Source organism: Lycorma delicatula, chromosome 9, assembly GCF_047948215.1.
Source record: "Lycorma delicatula isolate Av1 chromosome 9, ASM4794821v1, whole genome shotgun sequence".
Lineage (NCBI taxonomy): Eukaryota > Metazoa > Arthropoda > Insecta > Hemiptera > Fulgoridae > Lycorma > Lycorma delicatula.
The window spans coordinates 37,783,273-37,797,196 of record NC_134463.1 but is presented as its reverse complement, the minus strand read 5'-3'; the positions used below and the strand labels follow the sequence as shown (position 1 = coordinate 37,797,196).

The window sequence follows — 13,924 nt, the reverse complement described above, 5'->3', positions numbered from 1 at the left end:
AAGAAATGTGAGACTGGCTAAATACAAAAAGATAAAAAGCTGGCAAAAATTTGGATTCTTACCAGACTTTTTAAAGTTATTAACTCTTTTCTCTGAGAACTTTGGCCTTGACAAACTATTACTAAAAAGAAAAATAAGTGAAACATTAAAATACATAAGTATGCAAGTAAATAATTATGCAAGAAAATAATTTTATCTAAATAAAAATCTGAGGAATGGGACTCATATTGGCCACATCTCCCCAACTTCAAGAAAAACTGTAACCAAAATTAAATAGTACTGATGACCCAAATTTAGAAATCATCGTACAGAATCTCACAAAAACTATTAATCTTGAGTGAAAATATCAAGAAAACTATGACTGATAAAAATGCTTATAACCCCTCATCCCTGAATAAAATTGCCCAAATACCCGAAAAGAAATACTTATGTAATGGAATTATCTAATTAACATAAGAATGTGACTTTTGAGTAGAGAAATGACAAAAAGAGATTTTTGCCCCATTTCTTTTTTATGGTAGTTAGAATAAGACCCCAAACATCATTGGAAAGTATGTTAGTTACCTAGGGACAATAAATTAAGTAAAAAAAATTACTTACTCTTAAAATAAAAGTAAAATTTAAAAATATAGACCCATAAAAATAACAAGTAATGAGTAAAATTTGTAAGGGAAAGCAAAAATAATATTAAAATACAGAAAGTGACAAAGATTATGTCAATGTGATAAAAGTAATGACATTTGGTTGATTTTCATGAAGTAAAAAAGCAGTTGTAATCTTGGTAAAGCAAAAAACAAAGTGTTTTTGAAAGATGTCTGTACGCAGAAGGTTTTTAATAGAGTAGACATAGGTTAATATCATGAATAGACATTAACTGTGCCTTATTAAATAGGCATCCTTCGTAGGTTAATAAGTACAAAAAAGAATGTAATTTTTTTTAACTGAATGGTATCACATTACAAAGGATCAACGGTGGTATATGTACCTTGGTAAACTGAAAAACTTACTAATTCAAATGCAGTTATAACATGTTATATCTTTTTGAATAACCCTTAAACATTACTCCATATGATATGTTATTAGTGAACAGTTTGAATTTCACACATTTCCTGAATACTTAGAGCAAATTTAAGGCATTAAAAAAATGTTTGGAATTGCTATGGCTGGACAATTGATGAATGATCTAGTATAAACGCATAACATTACCTTAAACTTTTGAAGTGGCGCTATGTATTCATATGGCTAATAAGATAAATGGAAAAATTAAATGCAATATTTCATAGGTGGAATTTTTTCCTAAGTTACGCAAATTAAGTGAAATTACTAATTGAAGTACTGTACTAAATGCAAATAATATTTTTCAAATGTACTTGTCCAATATTTTTGTGTGTTTTCAACAGCAATGCATTTGATCCTTTGATGATAACATGATAATACTATTGAAAACATTAAAGAAAAGGTAGAAATTTTTGCATAGATTTTAGTATAGTTATTCTTGTTTAAGTAGTTTTATTAACTTAAACAAGAATATAACAATTAATAATACAATAACTGAATTTACTTTCACTTATATTAAATATTACAATTATTCAATAATTATAGGCTTAATTGAAACTTTCAAATAAACGTGAGTACACTGAGGGGGTGGGGTAGTAGGGAGAGTGGTAAGAAGACGAATATGATTCTAGGTTACAGCAACTTGTTTTTTAATGATTCTGGTTACAGTTTATCAAGGGGTGGGGGAGGTATGGTCAACGTAAGTCCATTCCTTAAACTTTTAAGAAAAAATTAATTAAAATTAATTTCTTAGATAATTATTTACTTGCATTCTTAAATATTTCACTTAATTTTCTTGTTACGCAAGAAAATGTTGACGATGAAGTCTTTGGTAGAGACGTGTCCCATAACTTTCTAAATTTAGCCAGGAAAGTTATTCAACCCTTTGCTGGTTTTTTTATCTTTTTTATTTAGTCTCTCATTTTTTTTGAGAAATTAATTCGTCATCTTCAATAATTTCTTTTAACAACCTATTGATTTTATATTTTTGCTTTCACTTTCACTTTATATATTACTTGTTATATATAATTGTTCTTTAATTGTTTAGGAGATCATTTCATGTTAAAAAATTTTGCCACCATTTTTTAACAAGTCCTCATAAATTTTATTTTCATTCTAAAAAAATCTGTACAAATTAACCAATGAATTGTTTGAAATTTAAAATGTTTCATGCTTACATTAAAGTTGAAAATTGTTATTAATTATCTGCAAATATATTAATAAGAACTATGATCAAGCATGTTTTGGTTTTGGATAAAAATTATTAAATTTTTACTGTCAAATGGTAAGAGGTATTAACCACAGCAGAAGCTGTCATGGAATACTTTCTTTTGACATATAAGAAAGTATCTGTCATCTTGAAGATAAGAAAGTTTTTTAATTCAGAGAATGTATTCCAAATAGTTCTAAAACATCCGAAACTGATATGACTCTTATAGGATTTTTTAATTTGTTTAATGAAGATACCTTTTTTGAAATGACTATTATTTTTAATTCCTGAAATACACGAAATGACAAATAATATCCTAGAAGGAAAAATAGAGATCCTCAGGATGTGAACATAAAAAGAATGCTACTGCAGGGTGAGTTTTACAGTTCATCCTAACAAAAGACCAGCATCTTTTAGCCAGAAACAGTTACTGGTGTTACAAATAAACATTTAAAGCAGCTTGTGATCCTCTACAAAATGATCAACACTGGAATGACTACCTCAGAGTTCGGCACAGTTTATGGATCCCTAACCCTATTAAGAGATGTTTTTGTCATATTGATATTTTAACTGTGAAACTTTCAACCCAAAAAATGTTTGGAACAAATATAAACATGAACCACCTGACCATTCATGCCAGGAAGTATCAATTTCTAAAATATCTTTAATTAACCTACTTCTCGCAAAAATTGTGGTTTGAAAAAAATCGCTTTAGCAATGGCATCATCTGGAATATTGACTACCTCATTCCAAGAAAGAAGGACAGTCCATTCAATGTTTAAATTGTATTACAACCCTCAAACTCTATAGCACATTGCGTAACATAAAAAACTTCTATGGTGGGAAATGTAATTCAAAATATTCACTAATAGTGTGTTTGTCTTTATTTTTGGTGTTACCACACAGCTAAAAAATTTCATAAGAGGTTTCTAACTCTAGTGTAATACGTGCAACCTTAATGGTAATGGGATGAATAAATACATTATGTGGAGATTTTTGTCAAACCTTACCAATGGCGATAAGATTGAAAGCTTGCCTAAAATCTTCATACCTCTGGCCAATTATTTTCCTTTAAAATAAGTATCAGGATAATAAAATCTAATTTTATTTATTTATTTACAGGGCAAAAAGGCAAAAGGCCAAGGCAATGGCAATGAAAAAAAAAACTATTACAAGGATTTATTATAGTTATATTCTTTATTAAAGTTCTGTGCAACTTTCCCCACAGCCAGCACCATCCAGTTATAAGGCAGGTAGCCAAATTTCTCTCATGACCTCTGTACCCCGCCCTAGATGGAACTTCAAAAAGGCTAATTGGGAAAATTTTTCTAGGGATCTGGATAAATGCCTAGGCTGGATACTATCAATCAGCAAAAACTATAGCAGATTTATTGGAGTAGTAACAAGTACTGCTAAGAAGTGCATCCCTAGAAGGTTTTACAGAGAATATATCCCAGGGTATATGGTCCCAAGATAGCGAAGTTCTCTACCGAAGCTTCCTCGAAATGGGGGATCAAGAGGTAACAGATGAGCTTCTCCATAGCCTCGATGCTGCAAGACAACAGAAATGGTGGAAAGCCCGAACTTCAGACTTCTGAGTCATCATGCATGGACTCTGCTAAGAAAATTAGGAAGCGGATCTCCTATTCAGAGACCAAAAGCAAGTGTCTTCCCAAACACTGTAGCATCCCACATAGTGGCAACATCCAGAGCACCAAGAGAAAGGGCACACACAATTGAGATAAAATGCGAACTAAGAAACTTGAGGAGGAAGGCAAGAGAAACTGCGGAAAATACGCAAAACTTTGGCTGGCCAGATTCTTCACTGACATAATGCAGACGGGTAGTGTGCATAGAGAGTTCAAGCAATCGAAGGTAGTAGCCATTTTAAAACCAGGGAAACCAGCAAACTTACCTAAGAGCTACTGGCCTATAGCATTGCTATCAGTGACATACAAATTACTAGAAAGGCTTATCTACAACAGAATCTGTCAGAGGATATATGTTATCCCAATTGAACAAGCATGCTTTAGGCCAAAACAAAGTTGCACCGACCAAATTCTCTCGCTCACATATATTGAAGTGGGGTTCCAAAGAAATCTTAAAACCTCTGCTGCATTCGTTGATTTATCGGCCACTTACGACACTGTCTGGAGAGAAGGTATGATTTGTAAGGTCTTCCATGTAATCCCATGCAAACAAACAGCTCGCCTCCTTATTAATAACATGTTGAACGACAGAATGTTCCAAGTTATCATGGGATCCGATATAAGCTCACTGAGGAAACTCAAGAACGGCCTGCCACAAGGGTCGGTACTTGCGCCTTTCCTTTTCAGCCTCTATGTTGCAGACAAGCCAGAGACAAGATCTAAAAAGCATGGCTACGCCAAAGACTGGGTGCTAACAATAAAATGTAAATCATTTGAAGAGTCGGAGGAGGTCCTGATGCTGACCTGGAGAAACTGGGAAGGTTCTTCTGGAGATGGTGCCTCCAACCAAATGCTAGTAAAACAGAGATGTCATGCTTCCATCTGAGTAACAAGTTCGCTAATAGGGAGCTTAAAATTCTATTCGAGAATACATGGCTCTTTCACAATAAGACACCAAAATACCTAGGCATGACACTTGATAGAATGCTTTCATTTAAGAAGCACCTAATGAAAACTGCAGAGAAATTGAAAGCGAGAAACAATATTATGCATAAACTCTGTGGAACAACATGGGAGCATCGGCTTCCACTTTGCGCACATCGGCTCTGAACCCCGGTCTTCTTGGCTGCTGAATATTGTGCGCCAGTGTGGCTTAACAGCCCTTATGTTCATTGAATTGATGCTCAACTTAATAATACTATGAGAATGATTGCTGGGGTTATCAGGTCTACTCCTGTGGAATGGCTCCCGGTATTGAACCACATACTACCCCCAAACTTGCGCCATATGAATGCTCTTGTAAGAGAGTACAAGAAGATTACAGACAATCAAAACCTACCAACACATGAGGACAATTGAGGCTGCCAATCGTGGTTGCCTTTGATTCAGAAAGCCACCTATCAAAACAGCAACTGCTGCCACAAAGGATGGATTTAACCTGACGCCTGGCGTCAAGAATGGACCACAAAGCAGAATAACCAAATCCCATGTATTACTCAAAGGCCGCCGGGTTTTGACTTGCTACGTAAGACATGGTCAACGCTAAACAGAATACGAACTCAGCATGGTAGGTGCGCCTATTTCCTGTATAAATGGGGTAAAACACCAACGCCTCTTTGTGAGTGCGGTGAAAATCAAACTGTTAGAAACATCACAGAAGTTTGCCCTAGGATAGCTTATGAAGGGAATCCTGAAGATTTCCTGATGGCAACTCCAGAATCAGTAGCATATATTAATTTGATAAATCTTTGTTTGTAATTTTGATTGTAATTGGTGTTGTGTTTTGGTGCCATGCTAAATAAATAAATAGTTATGTTTTACAATTTTTTAATGTTCATTTAAAATATATACGTATAATATAATATATAATATAATAAATAATATATATATATATATAATAATAATATATATTAATATATAATCATTAATAAAATTCTTACTTGGTTGAAAAAAAACTTATTCTATTAAAATTGTCTACCACAATAATCAGAATTTTCTTTGTCAGTGAAATGGATCGCATATTGTAAATAAAACTGCAAAAATTTCTAATATTGCATAAGGGAATACATGACTGTACTTCATTTAGTACAGGATTGTATCTATGTAATACTTTATGAAAAAATTGTACATCAATGTATTTTCTGTAGCATGCAAGAGATAGTAAATTATAAATTAACTTCAGCTGTTGTTTGTCAAGATGTTGAAGATGAAATTTGTGGGAAAGCAAAGAAAAATGTTTTTCTGGATATATTCAATGTTTTACAAAGTATACTCTGATAATTCCAGGTGGAGATGCAATATTCGAGTATACTTAAAGAGCAGGATGCTAGTGTGTGGATCAATAAAAAGTCTCGCAAGCCATTTCAACAACCAAGATTTCACTTCACCCTGCTCACAATCCTCTCCCAGGAAAAGTATAGCTTAAGAGAAAAATACAGCCTCAAATAACAAAAGATGCCTACACTGGCGACTGAATCTACAATAGTACTTTTGTTAACATCATTAACAAAAACTAAAAACAGCAAAAGGCCAAGATTGGAACCCTATGCAACTCCAGATGTTGCGTAGAATTCATGATGGGAAATATATCCAGCATATTTAGCAGCAAAAGTTCTACCACTCAGGCATGAAGAATTCCACTAATGAGATGCTCACCAAATCCAAATCTGGCCAACTTCTTCAAGAATAGGTAGTGTGATATTTTATCAAATGCCACACTACCTATTCTTACTCAATGCTGTTTGAAAGTCAAAATAGATGGTGTTCACCTGGTCTATGGAACAGTTCTGCATGAAAACATGTTGAAAACCAGAGAGAGAATAAGAGAGAAGTGTTTGTGCCCAGAAGGATGTTAAAGGAAGATTGAGAGAATAATTTTATTACATATTAAATATAACACATGGATGGCAGGGACTGGGAAGAATGCAGTACTACTGCAGAAACTGAAGACAGAGAGTCATCCAGTCTTCAGAATAATAATAATAATACCAGGTGAACTGATTTTGGTAGAAATGCATAAAATAATTAAGTTCATCTGGAGGAAGGAAAAATACCAACAGAGTGCAAAAAAGCCCTGTTAATACCAATCTACAAAAAAGAACACTGAGTTGATAGTACTAAGATGGTTAAAAGCAGTAAGTATAAGCAATAGCTTACCTGGTTACATATAAATTTATATAAAACAAAATGCTGCAAAATAAGATATCCACAATGTCAATGTAACCTATAAACAGCTATTACAAACAAAGTATGGTCAAGAGTTTCGTACTGTCTTTAGACAGACAAACATTTTGAAAGGTCCGAAAAAAAAAGCTGGTTAAAAGGGAATCCAACATTAGTGTTCACAACATTGTCATACTTCCTGTTGTGTACATGGCTGCGAAACCTGGGCACTGATGAAAACAAGACGTGAAATTGCTGGTGTTTGAAAACAAAATTTTTAGAGGGATAAACAGTCCAGTAAATGATATAAATACCCATGAGTGGAGAAGGAGGAAAACACAAAACAATGCAAGCTGTATAATAAACTCCTAATCGTGGAGCTTGCAAATAAAAGGAAAATGAAATGGGCAAGGCATGTATCATGAGCAGCAGAGGACTACAAAATTAAGAAGGCACTTCACTTTAGAAGAAGAGAAGCAGAGGCAGGCTAAGAAGATGGATCGACAGAGTGACAGATGTGTGGTGGATTGGGAGTTGACAATTGGGAGGATACTGTTAGGGATAAAAAGTGATAAAAGGAAAATTGTTACATAGGTTAAGGGTAATTGATGTCTGTGAAGACCAAGAAAAAAGAACAATCGTGAAAGTTAAACAGTAATTATATCAAGAATTCCTCTCATATTTCTGTCATTCCTGTCAGATTAAACTGTTTTATGTCCCTTTCAGGGAAGTACCCTTAAAGTAAATTTAGAAAGTGATGCCTTATCTCATGGGTAACTATATACAGTGTAATCAAGAACAGTGAATCCTTTGTATTCATTTCCTTAAACTTTATGCCAGAAAAATGGTTTACAGAGATTTTATGATGGCGCAAAAAAATGTAATAATTGAGTGATAAATTTGATACGGGCTGGGCAACACCATTTACTTACATATAATTATATGACGATGACAGTGAATTTAAATTAAAAAAAATTAACCAATTCAATCAAGTTTTTCTAAGACTGCAAGAAGTAGGCTTCCCATATTTTTTAAACTTCGTTTGTGTTCATGGGAAGATTACTTTCTGCACTTCAAAGTTCATGGGAAGACTACATATCGCAGCACAATCCAAAAGCTCCTGCTTGTGGATTGTGCTGTGATTTTGTAGATGAGTTGTAGAGTTGAGAAAAATGCTTGTATGTCTAAAGACAGTGCAAAATTCTTGACCATATTTTGTTTGTAACAGCTGTTAGGTTGATGTTGTGGATATCGTATTGTGCAGCACTTTTTCTTATATAAATTTATATACAACCAGGTAAGTTATTGCTTATACTTCTGTTTCACTAATTCTTTAGCAACATTTACCTATATGAATAACAAAAATCTGATGTGGACAATACACGAAACCTTGTACTCCTATTACATTACATATACACAGTTTTTTAAAATGAAAAGTACATAAAATTTTATTTCATTAATAACTTTTGTTATTTTTTCATATTTTTTTTTTCTTTACTCTCATTGAATTATTATTTATTGTAATTTTTTTTACAATCAGAAGTTAATAATTATTAATAAATCAATGTATGTTTAAATTAAAAGAAAAAATTAAAAAAAAAGGAGATGAAGTCTGACTCAACCCAATGTGCCTTCCAAAATATCCAAATATTTCATTAAATAGAATTTTATTTAGGTATAACTCTGGAACCAATGAAAATAAGTAACACTTATGATATATCGTTGAAAAGCTCTCAATAAGGGCTTATTGAAGTTAAGAAAAAGTACAAAATCCATTTTTTTGGATTTTTGGCCACTTTTGGTTCAGTCAATTAAATAAAAAAGAAAGGTGGACAACTAGATGTTACAACAGCCTTAAATCCAAAATTTCAACATCCTACGGCTAATCATTTTTGAGTTAAGCAAGATACATACGTACGTTTGTACAGACATCATGCCGAAACTAGTCAAAATGGATATTTCTGTTTAAATCTGAAATTTTTCACGATCACAATATTTCCTTTACTTTGTACATGGAAGTAATAAGTTGAATTATTTTGCAAGCACCTAAAATCCTACTGGGAATCTGGCTTCTTTCCAGATTCCAACTGTAACATGCATATAAACTGGAATTTATATTAATGCATAACAATCACTTACAGCAAAATTAGGCATACAAGTAATAAAATCAATGCAATGAAATAAATTTCAAATATTTTAATTGGCTTCACTAATGAACGTTTATTAGTTTTAACTAAATTATACCAATTCAAAGTAATTAAACTAGTCAAAGTAACTTATGACGAAATTTGGCACACTGTAAAGTTAACACCATGTAACCAATACTAACATTATTTCTTCAAATATTACTATATACTTTTCTACTAGTGAAAGTAATTAATTTTTATTATCCTGCTTTTATTTCAGAAAATGGATTGGCTATTACTTGAGGATGAGATCGAACAGATACTTTTCTCACTGCCGGGAAAAAAAATCTGAATCAGAGGTGGAAGCAGATAAAGATGCAGTTACTAGATAAATATTCTATAAGTTTTCCATCTTTGAGATCTGTGTCAGCCACAAAAGAATGTTCTCTACAACACTGTCTAAATCTTTATCTGGGTTAGAAAGCTTTCCTCACACCTTGTCCAATATTGAGCTACATGACATGAGTAGCGATATACTTGAATTAGTCCACCATCTGAAAATTTCTTGGATTCTGACAATGAATCTGAAGGGATGAAAGTAACTATTTCAAAAACCTAAATATATTATTTGATTCTCCACCTCAATGTATTTGTGTTCTTACTTCAGAAAACAATGAATTTTTTTTAAGGAAATATTTAATGATGAGGTCTTTAGTTTGTTAGTCCATCAGACAAATTTACATGCGACCAAGAGAGAGAGATGTTAGAGGTAAAAAGACAACTGTGAAGAATTGGGTACCAATTACTGGTAAGGAGTTAAAAGCATACAGAGGATATCTAATTTTGATGGCCATACATGTGTTGCCTTCTAAAAATAATTATTGGAGTTCAGGTCAAGCACTGAGTGTATCTGAAATTGCTGATGTTATGACTTACAAACAGTTCAAAAAATTAACTGAAACAATTCATGCTAATAATAATGCTGAATAAATACCAAAAGAGCAACCAGGTTAATATAATATGCACAAATTGAGACCCATGTCAATATTATGTTTGAATATGTCTAATGTTTATGAATGAGCCTTCATCAGTACTTTCAGTAGATGAAAGCATGACAGCTTTCAAAAGGTCTTTTATAAAACAGTATATGACTATGAAACCAAAGAAACAAGATTATAGAGTTTGGGTCTGCATATGCTATGATAGGATTTATTATTAATTTAGAGGTACACAGGGGAAAAGTTACTAACATGGAAGGCACTTATAATTTACTGTCTACGTGTGAAAAGATTGCTGTTGATATATCAATTAACAAAGAAACGAATAACCTTTTGGCTTTATGATAATTTTTTCACCACAATATAACTATGAATATTTTATTGAAGCAAAAAAATTTAAAACTGTGAGACAATGAGAGTAAATCGAAGTGGACTGCCAGATTTCATGAAACCAGTAAAAAGACAAAAAAAAGAAAGAGAAAGAGGGTTTAAATCTGGGTATAAGGGAAAGCTTTCTGCTGTACAGTGGTAGGATAATAATCATGTTACAATGTTGTCCACTGCACAAAATTAAAAAAAAAAATGATTTTTGAAGAAGAAAAGATTCTACAGGTAAAAAGCATGAAGCAAGTTACCCAAAAGTTTTGAAAGTTCATAATACCATAATGAACAGCATAGATAGATATGAACAATATTGTGAATGCTATGCTATAGGAAGGAAGTCAATGAAATGGTGGCACCACATCTTGTATTTTCTGATTGATTTACAAATTATTAATTCTTACTGCCAAACTGTTTGGTAATGAGCAAAAAAGATAGTCAACTAAATTTCAGACAGGGATTGGCTAAGCAACTTATTGGTGGTTATATTTCAAGAAAATCATGGAGAAGACCTGTACTATTCAAACCTACAAAAAAAGAGGTGTTGTTGGTGTACCAGATGAGGGATGTAGGACATTCAAGATGACCGGATGAGGCCTACAATGAAGGCAAAAGCTAAGTTTCAAAATCACCGATGTAAATGTCTACCACGGCATTTACATCGGTGGCATCCCAACGGGGCCTGGCTTATTACTACGAGATGTAAAATGGTTGAGGGTGAAAGATGACTCCTGTTAAAGTCCAACAGGGCTAGGAATGGGGGGGTTGGTATGGCGACCGGAAGCGTCGCAAGGCAGGTGTCTTCCCCTATGGGCTTGGGATGTACCAGATGAGGTTAGGACAATAGGTGTAGGGTGTATTCACACCCCTCAGTCTATAAAAACTTGGAGAAGGTGCAGGCAGTGTAGTTCAAAACATTTCGAAAAGAGAACTCAGATTTTGTGTTCTAAATGTTAGGTCTCACTTTGCATAGATCCATATTTTGCACAGTTTCATAAAAACTAACATAAATGTTTGTGCCAGTTATAATAAAATTTACTTTCTACAATATTTTTGTTTTCCTACTTACTTTCTTTAAGTGATTTGGGTATGTATTGTGTTTTGCACAGCTATTTCTCTTTACATACATTTACTACATATCAATGTAGTAGAAATTATAAATAATTTTATCATTTACATTATTATATAAATATTTATATTATTCTATAAATTTTTATGTCAAACAAATAATTTTTAAATCATATGAGTCAAAAATTTGTTGCAAATTTTTTGTAAGGATGAGAATAATCTTTGGGCACCTGCGAGTTGTGAGAAGTTTGCTTCCCACTTTTAATAATTCTGTAATTAAAAAATTGCAAAAAGTCAATAGATCATTTTCATAGAATTGTTAGTGACTAAATAATTACTTTAAAACGGCTTAACATCTTGAATTAATGATGAAAATGTAAATACAAATAAATCTAATTCATGAAATTTATTGCTTTTTTTTTATTTATTACTTCTCTTTCAAAATATTTAAATAATTTATTTTTTTAAATACTGTCTACTGTGACAAGGAGAATTGTATAAAACTAGTCATCCCTTACAAAATGTAGTTTCAACCTAGAATCACAAACTAAACAATTTACTTCGGATAAGTTGGGGTTTTTAATACATATGCAATAAAATATAAACTTAATAGCTATTATATTGGCTTAACATAATTATGTAGTATAATATTTGTTAAAGATGTAAATGAAAAAATTATAATATTACTAACTCTTTAAATAATGTAATGATTTTTTTAATGGAAATAAACATATAAAACTGTTAATGCTCCAATATGTTGAATTAATTTCTATATTAAAGTAACTAATTTCATACAGTATCTTCTATATTTTATAAAATAGATTAAAATATTACACAAAAAAATTATAATAATACAATAAAATAACCTCCTTTCATCAAATTATTATAATTTAACTTATCCGAAAACGTTATTATATGAAAGCTTTTTTCCAGTTACATTTCAACAGGAAAAAATAAAATAATAAATTAAACAGTGTAATTATACTGTATCAATTAAATTTTATGTTTACTTTACACGGTTAAATATGGTGATTGAAAGGTAGATAAGTTCCAACGTCAATTAACGATCTTCACTTATAATAAATGACAAGGGAACATATCGAAAAAATGACCCCATATATTTTATTTACCCTTAAATTATAAATTATATCATATTTAACTAAAGTAAATCGGTAAAGGAAAACCAAAATAAAGTTTGTCAATCCCATTTACCAATGATATAATGTATAACTGGTTCTACAATTTAAATTTCGATTAAAAAAACAATTATTACAGTTTACGGGTAAAGATTAAGCACCCTGCTTGGGTTATAAATTATAGTACATTTCAAACACTTTAATTACGTTCTAAGTTAAAACTAAAATTAAATGTACTTTTACTCGAACAACGTGGCAAATTAGCTATTCTGAAATCAAGTAGCTTATCGAAACAAGTTTTTTAATGTCTCAAACCTGTCCTTTCAAAGAATAAAACATAAGCGTACAAGCTATTTAATAATGGGAGAGGGGTTGATATGTATCTATTAACCTATAAATTTCTCCAGTTAAACGTTAAACATTCAATTAACACTTACTCTTAGATATTAAGGATATAACCCACAAATCCAAATCAGCCATAATCGGGATTCAAAAATATAATATCTTTTATACAAATTATACACTTTCCACTTAAAAACAACGCTTTTCCTCGGAGAGAAAGGCATTCTAGCAGACTCAAATATATACTGACAGCCATATTGCTGATGAGTCCAAATTTTATGAAATGTTTCTTCTCTGATTGGTCGACGAGTAGGTAACCTCTATTCAGTTTTGTTATGTACCAACTACGTCAATAGATTATAAAAAAACAGCAGTGCAAATAGTCTGTATCAACTAATTGTTTGTGCAAACATTACACAAAACTTATAAACTTAAGTTACACATTAATCCACTAACGGTATCTTTAAAACATGATATTTATGACAGAAAAAGTGATACAAATAAATACTGTTTAATAAACATACAAGAAAAGAAAAATTTCAATCATTAAGAGAAATATATTTATATATTATTATTCATTTAAAAATAGAGTTAAAGGAAAAATTCTTTTAAACAATTAGAAGTTAAAAGCAGAAACAGATTAGTATAAGTTACGAAAAAGTAATTAAAGGCAAAGGTTTTATGACTAGTGCTATCATTACAATCAAAGTAAAATATATATAAGCAGACTGTATTAAACACAAATAGATAAATAACAAATTTTGTTAAACTCAATCTTAAAAAACAATAAGACTAG

At 31.7% G+C, this 13,924-nt stretch overlaps 1 protein-coding gene across 2 annotated transcripts in view; it reads right to left on the bottom strand.

Moving 5' to 3' along the window:
- The window catches only part of LOC142330599 (TATA-binding protein-associated factor 172-like), a 143,925-nt gene extending 130,563 nt beyond the window's left edge, over window positions 1-13,362 (bottom strand). For both annotated transcript variants that reach the window (XM_075375991.1, XM_075375994.1), the window contains exon 1: window positions 13,224-13,362. The gene's annotated coding sequence lies outside the window, so the exon portion shown is untranslated. The remainder of the gene's footprint in view (window positions 1-13,223) is intronic.
- Window positions 13,363-13,924: the final 562 nt, after the last annotated feature.